We start from the raw sequence: 13,943 nt of genomic DNA, 5'->3' as shown, positions 1-13,943 counted from the left end.
CTCATAGACTGTAAGCTCTTGTGTCACCCCCTCATCCTCATAGACTGTAAGCTCTTGTGTCCCCTTCATCATCATAGAATGTAAGCTCTTGTGTCACCCCTCATCCTCATAGACTGTAAGCTCTTGTGTCCCCCCTCATCCTCATAGACTGTAAGCTCTTGTGTCACCTCCTCATCCTCATAGACTGTAAGCTCTTGTGTCACCTCCTCATCCTCATAGACTGTAAGCTCTTGTGTCACCCTCTCATCCTCATAGACTGTAAGCTCTTGTGTCCCCTTCATCATCATAGACTGTAAGCTCTTGTGTCACCTCCTCATCCTCATAGACTGTAAGCTCTTGTGTCACCTCCTCATCCTCATAGACTGCAAGCTCTTGTGTCTCCCCCTCATCCTCATAGACTGTAAGCTCTTGTGTCACCCTCTCATCCTCATAGACTGTAAGCTCTTGTGTCCCCTTCATCATCATAGAATGTAAGCTCTTGTGTCACCCCTCATCCTCATAGACTGTAAGCTCTTGTGTCCTCCCCTCATCCTCACAGACTGTAAGCTCTTGTGTCACCCCCTCATCCTCATAGACTGTAAGCTCTTGTGTCACCCCCTCATCCTCATAGACTGTAAGCTCTTGTGTCACCCCTCATCCTCATAGACTGTAAGCTCCTGTGTCACCTCCTCATCCCCATAGACTGTAAGCTCTTGTGTCACCCCTTCATCCTCATAGACTGTAAGCTCTTGTGTCTCCCCCTCATCCTCATAGACTGTAAGCTCTTGTGTCCCCCCTCATCCTCGTAGACTGTAAGCTCTTGTGTCACCCCCTCATCCTCATAGACTGTAAGCTCTTGTGTCACCCCTCATCCTCATAGACTGTAAGCTCTTGTATCCCCCCTCATCCTCATAGACTGTAAGCTCTTGTGTCACCCCCTCATCCTCATAGTTTGTAAGCTCTTGTGTCACCCCCTCATCCTCATAGTTTGTAAGCTCTTGTGATCAGGGTCCTCCCTCCTATTGTTCCACATGACTGTTTGTACTCTGTAATGTAATACAGTTGTATATGTCCCCTATTATTTGCAAAGCTACGGAATTTGATGGCGCTAAATAAATAAAGATTATTATTATTACTTTGTAAATTATCAGTAATTTAAACTCAATTCACCAACTGTATATATTCTAATGCACAGAATAAATTGTAAATGAGACTAATTAAAAATAGAAAACACTTTCCCATCCCTGCAAGGTATTGGTGCTAATTTAAGACCTGGTGCTAATTTCTTTAATTTTCTGTCAAACCCTGTGTAACTGAAACAAAACTTTTCAGTTTTCACTGACTTTGCAAATATGTTGTCCGGTTCCAGAGTGACTGAAACCCTTCGGCACCAGGTTGTCCAGATGAAGGTCAAAACCGGTGACCCGGTCAGCCATGGCAAGGGAAGTTGTACGTTCTATGTCTGTGACTTCTAAGAACATTGGGGCAGATTTACTTACCCGGTCCATTCGCGATCCAGCGACGCCTTCTCTGCGGTGGATTCGGGACCGGCCGGGATTCACGAAGGTAGTTCCACTGACGTCCACCAGGTGGCGCTGCTGCGCTGAAGTCCGCCGAGGCCCGCCAGAATGCACTGAAGTTCACCGGCCTATACCTGGTGAAGGTAAGCACGAGTCCCGCAACACTTTTTTATTTTTAAATGCGGTGGTTTTTCCGAATCCGTTGGGTTTTTGTTCGGCCACGCCCCCCCCATTTCCGTCGCGTGCATGCCAGCGCCGATGCCCCACAATCCGATCGCGTGCGCCAAAATCCCGGGGCAATTCAGGGAAAATCGGAAATATTCGGGTAACACGTTGGGAAAATGCGAATCGGGCCCTTAGTAAATGACCCCCATTGTATCTTTACAACAACATTAACTCTTTTAAGTCCCCCAAGAAGTCTGGTTGAATTTGCAAGGAAAGTGCAAGAGAGAACAGGATAATGCGGAGAATCTGAAAAGTCAGTGAAAGGAGGTGGAGGAAGTGCTATGGTTTGGGGAATGTTTTCCTGCAGCAAGAGTGGCTCCTCTCACACAGCTAAAAGGCAGAGCGCATGCAAGTGTACAGAAAACAGTGAAACAATGAAATTGCCGCAGCCCAGAGTCCAAGAACAGACCTAGAACTGTGGAAGAGACTAGAAGAAGAGCGGAACAGATACCAGCAGAGGCGTGTGAGAGACTAGTGATGTCCTGTGGCCGGTGCTGAGGTCTTGTGCTCTCCATACCGATAGGTGACTGGTGGAACCTTCAGAAAATGTCATCATAATCTTTTTTTGTGCTACAGTCATTGATTTTTTTTAATGATGATCTATAAGCTTTTTATAAAATAAAGGTTTTATGCTGATACTTTGGTAATTATGCAAAACCCTGTTCTAGTGACCTGGTGACCCCTTACAAAAAAATCCATCAAACACTCAACAATGGATATTATATTATTTCTGAGAAAATCAAGTGATCAGTCATTGTTCTCTGATTTTTTTATCTTCAGTGTTTATGTCACTTGTGAATGATACAATACTTATTTTTGGACATTTATATGTTCTTAATACATTAAATACTTAAAAATACATAGTACATTAATGCATTAAATACGGCTAAAAACTAAGTTAAAATGACACCAGTATAAACTAACACCCTGCATAACACATCTACTGTATAACACATTCCTATAGTACTTACAGCACAGGACTTACAGTATTTTTCGGACTATAAGGCGCACCATCAATAAATGCCTGCTAAAATGTCTAGATTCATATATAAGGCGCACTGGACTATAAGGCGCACCTGATTATAAGGATGTGTGACCAGCAGGTGGCAGACCTGTGCACAATTCAAGGCAGCTGTTGTCTGTAAGTACGGTTCATATATAAGGCGCACTGGATTATAAGGCACAACTTTGATTTCTGAGAAAATCAAAGGATTATTTGTGTGCCTTATAGTTTTAAAAATACGGTACTGTACCGCACTTACTATACATGACACCTATATGATGCTGCTATCCAGTCCCCCCATACAGGACACATATAGTGACACCTACTACACCTGGAGGCTTCATGTCCTCATTCCCGGGGCCTCTCTCCTGTCCTGAGGAGTCAGGAATATCATCACAGAGCAGAAAGTGTCAGTATTAGGATATTCCATGTAAGAAGGTCCATGGTGTCAGACACATGATACTGATCCAGAGCCCCGGCGCTGCCCATATATATACACACAGACTGATAGGTCTCATCACATCTCAGCAGCTTCTCTCATCTACATCTATTTCCAGACTTTTCTTCCCCAGACTCAGTGATGTCACTTCTGAAAAGTTCCACAGGAAAAGTAACACTTTCTGTCTGATAAGTTTCATCCACATTCTGTAAGTTCTGACCTCATTCCCTATATATGTATAATATATGTTTATAATGTATGTGTATAATGTATGTGTATAATATATGTAGAGATGGGCGAATTTGTTAAAATTCGGTTAGTCCCGATTCGCCAAATTTTTGGAAAAAATGTGATTCGGTCCAAATCGAATCATGACGAATCCTGTTAAAAAACAGGTATTTGCTGGCTGCAGAGGGCCTGTAGGGTGTTGTAGAACGTTGTGCCATGCTTAAATATGCATAGGGTTTGGCCTTGAAACAATGCTGTGTTTTAGTATGACACGCACATGACAGCCGCAGCTCTTAGAATCGCTTCACTCTTCACTTCCATGTGCACTTACAGAGGCCAACTTCCCCAAATAAGTGAAGCGGGAACGCAGCCTGACAAGGTAACGTCTGTGCCAGCTCGAAAGGACCGAGCTGAGGGCCAAGATCCCACTATAACACCACAGAGTGCACTCTTCTTACACTGACATCAGATGATTCCATAGATTATGACAGAACCTGTTCTGTTAAACGCGGATACATGTAGAAACCCCCCAAAAGAGTGCAGAGGGTGTCGGCAGTAATTTTGGATTGACGTCACTGATCATTTTGCCCTTCTTTTCACGTGTCAGTGTCCGCTGTCAATCGGTCAATAATCTATCAGGATTGCTAAAGCCAAAAACAAACAGTAGTTAATCCAAAATATGATCCAGAGATGAGCAACAAATGGGATACTTGCATGCCCCCTGTGTTCTGTATCCACTCGTGCTTTTGGCTATCAATCCTGAAGCTTTTCATCCTTCTGGCAAATGAAATGAAGGGGAAAACCAAACACTGGCAACGCCATAGAAAGATGGAGTGTGAAAACAGCATTATGGAAATCACAGGGTGTTCCAGGGAGACAGCGGTCAGTTGGCAGCAGCATGAGTAGCCTGCAGAGTGGCACAATGACAAATTATGGAGATGGCGGAAACATGGTATGGTACAAAGTGGCACAATGATAAGAGTGTGGAGGTGGCGGCAGCAGCATCAGCAGCAGCAACAGGAGGCCACAGGTGGCAGCCACATGGAAAGCCACAGAGTGGTCCAATGACAGAGTGTGGAGGTGGCGGCAGCAGCAGCATCAGCAGCGGCAACCGGAGGCCACAAAAAGGCACAATGATAAGAGTGTGGAGGTGGTGGCAGAAGCAGGAGCCCACAGGTGGCAGCACCATGATGGCAGCTACATGGAAAGCCACATAGTGGTCCAATGAGTGTGGAGGTGGCAGCATCAGGAGAAGCAACAGGAGGCCACAAAGTGGCACAAGGATAAGAGTGTGGAGGTGGCGGAAGCAGAAGGAGCCCACAGGTGTCAGCAACATGCTGACAGCAACAGGGAAAGCCACAGGGTGGCACAATGATATAGTGTGGAGGTGGCATCAGTAGCAGCAGATTGGAGACGCCACATCTTTTATACATTACAGTTTTCCTGAAAAAATCAGGCCTTTGACAAAAAATAAGTCCAAAGATGGCACCAGCAGCATGAGGTCAGAGGTGTGGAGGTGGCAGCAACATGGTAGGCCACAGAGTTGCACAATGATATAGTGTAGAGGTGGCATCAGTAGCAGCAGATTGGAGATAATACATCCATTATTCATTACAGTTTTTCTAAAAAAATCAGGCCTTTGACTAAAAAGAACTCCAAAGGTGGCACCAGCAGCATGAGGTCAGAGGTGTGGAGTTGGAGGCAACATGTTAGGCAACAGAGTGGCACAATGATAGAGTCTGGGGGTGGCATCAGTAGCAGCAGCAGTAGGGGGTGGCATCAGTAGCAGCAGCAGTAGGAGCCCGCAGAGTGGCACAATGATAGAGTCTGGAGGTGGCATCAGTAGCAGCAGCAGGAGCCCGCAGAGTGTAACAATCATATAGTGTGAAGGTGGCATCAGAAGCAGCAGGATCCCGCAGGGTGGCACAATGATATAGTGTGGAGGCGGCGTCAGCAGCAGCAGGAGCCTGCAAGGTGGCACAATTATATAGTGTGGAGGTGGCATCAGCAGCAGCAGCAGGAGCACGCAGGGTGGCACAATGATATAGTGTGGAGGTGGTATCATCATCAGCAGCAGCAGGAGCACGCAGGGTGGCACAATGATATAGTGTGGAGGTGGCATTTGCAGCAGCAGGAGCCTGCAGAGTGGCACCATGATATAGTGTGGAGGTGGCATTTGCAGCAGCAGGAACCTGCAGAGTGGCACCATGATATAGTGTGGAGGTGGTGGACAATTGCAGTCCCTGGTAAAGATGGTAGGAGGCAGATGATGCAACTGGCAGCAGATGTGTGGCATCAGGCGGGTGGCAGCATCAGAATAGTGGCTGAGGCAGGTAGTTAGAACCCATGGAGGAAGCGTCATGGCTGATCTAATCTGATGCATTAGGCATTGGTGAGTTGAAATCCTGGCCGATCCAAGCCTGATTCATCTTGACAAAGGTCAGTCTCTCCACATTACAAGCGGGACAATCGTGTTCTCCTTGGGGTAACGATGGCCTCCGCCACACTGAACACCCGCTCTGATGCCGGGCAGGACAGCTTCTCTACTGCTAACTCCGCAGGTTGCGGCCACGCATCAAGTTTGGCTGCCCAGTAGTCCATGGGATCCTCTACACGAGGTGGTAAAGTGCTGACCAAGTAGGCCACCACCTGCTGGTGCAGGTTCTGCTCCATATCCTGCTGCTGCTGCTGGTGGTGGCTACCCTCCTCACTAGGTGGGTGAAAGAAGTTACTCAAGACTTAAGCTGCTGCTGATGGAGCTGCTACTGCTCCTACCTCCCCCCCAGCTCCCCACAGCAGCCGTGGCAGTAGTACGGGAGCGATGACTGCCAGGAATCACCCGGTCAGACCTGACAGAGGATGGACAATGTCGCACATAAGCAGCGGCCAACTCTGTGCACAGTATTTCTCTATAGTATGCCAGTTGTTTCTCCCTCTCAGCAGCTGGAAAAAAGTCACCCATATTTGCCCGGTAGCGAGGGTCCAAGAGGGTGGAGAGCCAAAAGTCATCCCTATGGCGGATGTTGACTATTCGGCTGTCACTAGTTAGGCAAAGCAGCATGCTGCGGGCCATCTGCGCAAGTGACTCTGAGGGACTCCCGGCCTTCTTCTCCACAGTATACTGCCACGGTGCTTCTGGGTCATCTACCTCATCTTCTACCTCCACTGGATGCTCTTGCTCCTCCTCTCTTTTACTTCCACTCACCTGAGTGGAATAACCACTGATTTCACCATATTCCGCTTTTGCTCCAATGTCCTCGTCCTCATCCTCCTCCAGTTCAGCCCCCGTCGGACTCATGTGGACATGAGATTTAGTCTCATCTTTTCCAGTGCCCTGACCAGACAGATTTTGCAGCATGAGTTCCAGGACACGAAGCAGTGGAATGACGTTATTTATCCCGCAGTCCTGGCGACTGACAAATCACGTGGCCTCTTCAAACGGCAGGTGTCACGCATGAGCTGCCAATGGCTGACATCAAAGTTACACAGGGGAGTACTACGGTCCGCCTGCATCATCAAAAAATCATTAATTGCTTTTCTCTGTTCATACAGGCGGTCTAACATATGGAGGGTGGAATTCCAACAGGTGGAAACATCGCATATCAGACTATGTTGGGGTAGGCCGTTCTGGCGCTGCAACTCGAGGAGGGTGTGCTTGGCTTTGTAAGAATGGCTGAAGTGCGTGCACAGTGTTCTGGCCATTTTTAGAATGTCTTGCAGATGGCTGGAAGACTTCAGGAACTTGTTGACTACCAGATTGAACACATGCGCCATGCAGGGCGCATGGACCATCCCTCCTTGGTGCAGCCGGACACCATGTTCCTTCCATGGTCTGTCACCATGGTTCCGATTTTTAGTTGTCATGGGGAAAGCCACACATTGATTTCTTGTTGCATGACAGGGAGCAGTTCCTGCCATGTGTGACTTCGTTTGGCTAGGCAAACCAGATGTGGAACAGCGTGACACCGCTGTGCCCTGCACATGTGGTATGATGGAGTAGCACTTGTGGAGGCTGAGGTGGTGGTGGAGAAGGAGGAGGAGGAGGCGGACACTGGCGCAGGAGCAGCAGTTTGACAACGTGGAGGAGAAAGTGTTGTCTCTTGTGTAAGTTGTTGGTGTGGCTGGGAGGGAAGCACATTCACCCAGTGGGCTGTAAAGGACATATACTGGCCCTGACCATAATTACAGCTCCACACGTCCCCGCTGGCGTGCACCTTGGAAGAAACTGATAAGCTCAAGGACTGGCCCACCTTCTGTTGTACATAATGGTGAAGGGCTGGCAGTGCCTTTTTGGAAAAAAAATTGCAGCTTGGAACTATCCACCTCGGTTCGGCACAAGCCATTAGTTCTCTGAAGGGTGCAGATTCCACGACTTGGAAAGGGAGAGACTGCAGTACCAACAGCTTTGACAAGAGCACAGTCAGCTTCTGCACCTTAGGATGGCTGGATGCATAGAGTTGTCTCTTTGTAATCGCCTCGCTCAACGACTGCTGGCGCCATGCGCAGCGAGAAGCAGGAGCATATGGACCTGGAGATGATGTCAAAGACAAACCGCTCCCTTCGGCAGAGGTGCTGGAGCCTTGCCTTGCTGAAACAGCATGTGTGGCACTAGGTGCTGCTGCTGTTGCTTCGCAAGCAGTATGGACCACATCTGACATCCTTTTCTCCCAGGCCATTGGATGGTGACACTTTATGTGTTGGCGCAGGGCCATGGTGCCAAGGTTAGATTCCTGGCACGCTTCACTTTCTGCCCGCAGATACAACATATACACACGCTCGGCTCCTCTGGTGTCTTTACAAAAAATTTCCACACCGCTGAGGTGGTAATTTTACCGCCAACACTCTGCACTGAGCAACCACTACTGCCGCTGCCTCGCTGAGCCCATGTGCCACTGCTTACTTCGACCTGCGATTAAGGATTTGTACCCCGCGGATGTTTGGCTTCAGTTCTCACACTGCCACAGTAGCAACTTGCTGCCTGACGCACAAGCTGAAACTCTCTTTGCCTGACGATGATGAATCCCCTGCTACACCCAGCTCTCAAGTGCGATTGGCTACATCATCAATTTGCGTTTCCCGGTCACTGCTACTCTCCTCACCGATGTCAGTATGCACAGCCTGCCTACTGCAGGAAGCAGCTGAAGTCTACCCCACCTCTTCACTGCCAAGCCGCTGCTGACTGTCCTCAAACACTTCGTCCTCGCTGAATAGTGGCGCTGAGCCCAGACCACCTAGTAGCTCTCTGGCTGTGGGAAAGGAACAGGACAGAGGATGGTTGAGGACAGCTGACCTGCTCCTGGGCCATGCCAACTAATTGTTGTATCCACAGACTCTTGGCTGGGGTTGTCAGATGTTATATTTGAGGAATTGGATGACCTAGTCAACCATCCAACAACCTTTGGGTTGTTGATCAACACACTGCCACTAGATGACACCTGCAGTTCTGGTCTCACAGAGTCACCCCTGCTGCGACATCCCCTTACTGTGCTGCCACCTCTGCCTGCTCCACCTGCCACCTTTCTGTCTGACATAGTGGTTTATAAACTACGTGGATTTCACACGTAGATCTGGCTGTAAACTATAGCCCAAAAAGATATGGCAATGTGCGTTATACAGATACCCCACAACTGTGAGAGGTCCACAAATCACTACAGCAGCTGCATAAAGAAATCGCTACTGCAGATGCATGAAAGTCAAACAGATTTCTTCCTATTCGATTTTGTCACTAAATAGAACTGCTATTTGGGGTATACAGATCCCCCTTAAAGAACAACCAGGGATTGCAGCAAGAATTGTTGCTACACAGGACAGTAGCAGCAGCATCAAGCTACAGGCAGCACATGAAGTGTGAAGTGCGAGCTGCCTGCCGGTCACTGATTGGCTTACAAGTCTGTAGATGTCATGGAGGGTGTTCCTTTCTCTGCCCCACGTAAAACGTTGTTCGCCCATTTAGCTGAAAAAAGAGGGGGAAAAAAAACTTTGTTCCTGCGAATCAGCGTAAACTTCGGCTTCGTGGCGAATCAAATTTTTTTTGTGAAATTCGTATCGAATTCCACTTCATTAGAATCGATTCGCCCATCTCTATCTGAGACCTTTGTGGGTTTTTCCTTACATTAAACGACAACAATTTGGTTCACATCTAAACACAGGATTCAGATGATGACTAAGAATTGCCTTGACATCTATGATTTGTTATAGCAAAAAGCTTGGAAATATTAGCATGACAACACTATATGTTATATATAAACATAAAGGAAAAAGATTATTGCACATCTCAAAAGCCCCAGCTGATACATTTCAGAAATGAGCAGATCTGTCATAGTTTGGGTTCAACTAGTCTGTTTGAAACTTAAGAAAAGTTTGGTTTGTGTATCCGCACTTGGCCCTGAACCCAAACCCCTTTGAAATCATCGAGGAAAATCAACAGGGATATAATTCCAAAACTGGCTGCCACATGGAGATAGTAAGGAGAAGATTTATACAAAATAGGTAATAAAAGGGCAGACAAAATGAATCTGATGGTAGATGTCCTTTAAGATGTTTAAAAAATGTATATAAATTGTGTGGCAGCAGAGTAAACCCACCCCATGTTCATAGCAGAGACCCCCCCCTTCTCACGCTGTCTCTATACCCCGACATGGTGTCATTGTTATTGGGGTTTTCTAGTTCCGGAAAATAAATATTTTTGTTTAAAAAAAAAAAGTTATACAATTTTTAGAATACTTTCTGTACACAAGTGTTATGGAGCAGAAAAAATACAAAACTTGTGCCCCCATCACCTGACATTCCTATGCACACGGTCATGTAAAGCCTTCTTTATATCATTATCCTTGAGGCTGTAGATGATGGGGTTGATCAGAGTGAACACATTTACTAAGGGCCCGATTCGCGTTTTCCCGACGTGTTACCCGAATATTTCCGATTTGCGACGATTTTCCCTGTATTGCCCCGGGATTTTGGCACACGCGATCGGATTGTGGCGCATCGGCGCTGGCATGCACGCGACGGAAATCGGGGGGCGTGGCCGAACGGATTTGAAAAAACTGCCGCATTTAAAAAAAAAAAAGTGTCGCGTGACTCGCGCTTACCTTCACCAGGTATAGGCTGGTGAACTTCAGGGCATTTCGGCGGGCCTTGTGGAACTTCAGCGCAGCAGCGCCACCTGGTGGACGTTGGAGGAACTGCCTTAGTGAATCCCGGCCGGACCCGAATCCACCACAGAGAACGCGCCACTGGTTTGCGAATGGACCGGGTAAGTAAATCTGCCCCAGTATATAGCAGGGAGAGGATCTTACTGATACTTAAAGGGGTTGTCCGAGTTTTGATAAAAAAATATATGTGGCCGGGAGCGGGCTGACTAAAACAATAAAGCTGTACTTACCTCCCGGTGCCCTCCCGTATCTAGCGCTGCTGTCGCTCCGGTCCGGGCGCCATGTAAACAAACATGGCCGCCGGAGCAGCGCTGCATTCAGCTTCCGGCCGGACCCGACAACCTTCCGGCCCCCATACACAATGCTGTGTATAGGGACGGATAGGCGTACCCGGCCACGGCCGGCCGGAAGCTGAATGCAGCGCTGCTCCGGCGGCCATGTTTGTTTACATGGCGCCCGGACCGGAGCGACAGCAGCGCTGGATACGGGAGGGCACCGGAAGGTAAGTACAGCTTTTTTGTTTTAGGCAGCCCGCTCCCGGCCACATATAGTTTTTTTTTTTTAAACTCGGGCAACCCCTTTAAGGTTTTGTCTTTTGTTGGCAAAACATAAACACCGAATAGAGACCAGAAGAATATGGAGACCACAATGAGGTGGGAGCTACAGGTGGAGAAGGCTTTCTGTCTCCCGGTGCTGGATGGGATCCTTAAGTTGGTGGCTATAATTTTGGTATAAGAAAATTTAAATAATACTAAAGGGATAAAAATGATAATTATGCTAAAAAGAGAATTTTCCGTTAGACCAATGGAAGAGATTTATCATTAGTCCTATGTAGCTTCTTGGCTTATAATTGTCACAATTTTTTGTGCAAACATTGTTTTTGCCTTTTTTTAGCGAGAAAAGTCACGCAATGGTGGAAAAAAATACACCATAGAATGTGCGCCACCGTGCAACACCACATTTATCAACTGAGAACACAAATTTTATTGCAAAACTACACCACACAGGAGGTGCTGTATGTGGCTCCATTGCTACTACAGGGGGGAGATTTATCTCAAACTTGCACAATTTTGAAGTTTTTGTTCAATTTCGAAGTTTTTGCTCAATTTTATGTTTGAGGTATCTGAGAATATCCTGTGCAAAAACATTGCAAAAAGGCAGAAATTGAGCAGATTTTAAACTTTCGAGCGACTGGTGCAGTCTATTCGCGTAGAGCACACACAGTTGATAGTCACATCAGAAGGCATTTAAAGGGAACCTGTCACCAGGAGACCCATTTTTAGCACTCCCCCAGTCCCCACAGAGCATAGTACATACACTGCCAAAGTGTTTTTGTATAAAAAATTGGTTTTACAGAAAAAAAGATATGTTATATTGTACCTTTCATTAGCATGTGCTGTGTGACAAGGCAGTTGCCCAATTGGAGGGTCTGGAAAGGAGCAGTTCCCCCCCCACCCTTGGGAAACATGTGACCTTTTCAAATATATGAATAACTCCCCACACTCGGGATTGGCTGTAGAGGAGCAGGGGGCGTCGCTAAGCCCAGTGATGGGTGTTTTCATATATTTGAAAAGGTCACATGGAGTAGCTGTTCCCCAAGGGTGGGGGGAAACTGCTCCTTTCCAGCCCCTCCTATTGGGCAACTGCCTAGTCACACAGCAGATGCTAATGAAAGGTACAATATAACATATATTTTTTTCTGTAAAACCAATTTTTAATACAAAAACACTTTGGCAGTGTATGTACTATGCTCTGTGGGGACTGGGATAGTGCTAAAAATGGCTCTCCTGGTGACAGGTTCCCTTTAATACTCCACATAGACCAGACTATAAATCCAACGGTTGGAAACCTGCCGGTCTAACATATAGACATCTGCACAAAATCCTGCCTCATGATAAATCTTTCCCAATGTGTAGATCTGAACAGGAAAGTTCTAGTATAGGAATGAAGTCACAGAAGAAGTGGTCAATAATGTTTGGTCCACAAAAGTTTAACATCAATGTTGATAAGGTGATGATAAAAATAATGCAAAATCACCCAACCAGGAGGTGATGGCCAATATCTCACAACATCTACCTGTCATGATGGAGGTGTATCGGAGGTAGTTACAGATGGCCACATATCTGTCATAGGACATCACTGCCAGGAGAAGACATTCAGATGCTTCCAGATAAGCAAAGAAATACAATTGAGTCATACAGTCACTAAACGCAATGGTTCCTCTCTGATGGAGTAGAACATGAAACATCTTGGGGACAATAACTGAGGTCAATAAGATGTCACTGATGGACAGTTGTGAGATGAAGAAGTACATGGGAGCAGGCCCGGCGCTAGCACCTGGCTAACCAGGGCAAGTGCCGGGGCCCCGGGGTACTGGAGGGGCCCACTCGGGCCCCCGGGTCAGAAGGACATCTGCCCCGCTGCCCAGGAGGTTCCTTCCCCCTCTCATCACGATCTGTTTCCTCCGGACACAGATCGCGATGAGTACATTTGCACTCACTGCTTTCCCCGGCAGGAGCTGCAGAGGCTGAAGAACCTGTGATGACATCATGGTCACATGACCTGCCGAGGAAAGCAGTGACAACACAGACCTGCATCTGTGAGGTGAGGGGGGAGAGACATAACAGGGGCCAGGGAAGGGGGAGAACATGGGGGGCTGTGTGTATACAGGAGGAGGAGGGGGTGGGGCAGTGTGTATACAGGAGAAGGGGGGGCAGTGTGTATAAAGGAGGAGGGGGGCAGTGTGTATACAGGAGGAGGGGGGCAGTGTGTATACAGGGGGGGCAGTGTGTATACAGGAGGAGGGGGGGCAGTATGTATACAGGGGTGGGGGGATCAGTGTGTATACAGGAGGAGGGGGGTCAGTGTGTATACAAAGGGAGGGGGGACAGTGTGTATACAGGTAGAGGGGGGGGCAGTGTGTATACAGGGGTAGGGAGGGCAGTGTGTATACAGGAGGAAGGGGACAGTGTGTATACAGGGGGCGGGGGGACAATGTGTATACAGGGGTAGGGGGGGCAGTGTGTATACAGGGGTAGGGGGGGCAGTGTGTATACAGGAGGAGGGGGGCAGAGTGTATACTGGAGTAGGGGGGTCAGTGTGTATACAGGGGGGAGTGTGTATACAGGGGGAGAGGGTCAGTGTGTATACAGGAGGAGGGGGGTCAGTGTGTATACAGGGGGAGGGGGGCAGTGTGTATACAGGGGGGGACAGTGTGTATACAGGAGGAGGGGGGCAGTGTGTATACAGGAGGAGGAGGTCAGTGTTTATACAGGGGGAGGGGGCAGTGTGTATACAGAGGTAGGGGGGGCAGTGTGTATACAGGGGTAGGGGGCGGCAGTGTGTATACAGGAGGAGGGGGGTCAGTGTGTATACAGGGGGAGGGGGCAGTGTGTATA

General features: G+C 47.9%; 1 pseudogene; it reads right to left on the bottom strand.

Annotated features, from left to right (window-relative positions):
• Nucleotides 1–1,880: 1,880 nt before the first annotated feature.
• On the bottom strand, nt 1,881–12,859 carry LOC140128706 (olfactory receptor 6C74-like; annotated as a pseudogene).
• Nucleotides 12,860–13,943: the final 1,084 nt, after the last annotated feature.

Source organism: Engystomops pustulosus, chromosome 4 (assembly GCF_040894005.1).
Source record: "Engystomops pustulosus chromosome 4, aEngPut4.maternal, whole genome shotgun sequence".
NCBI lineage: Eukaryota > Metazoa > Chordata > Amphibia > Anura > Leptodactylidae > Engystomops > Engystomops pustulosus.
This window is presented reverse-complemented; position numbering and strand designations above follow the sequence as displayed.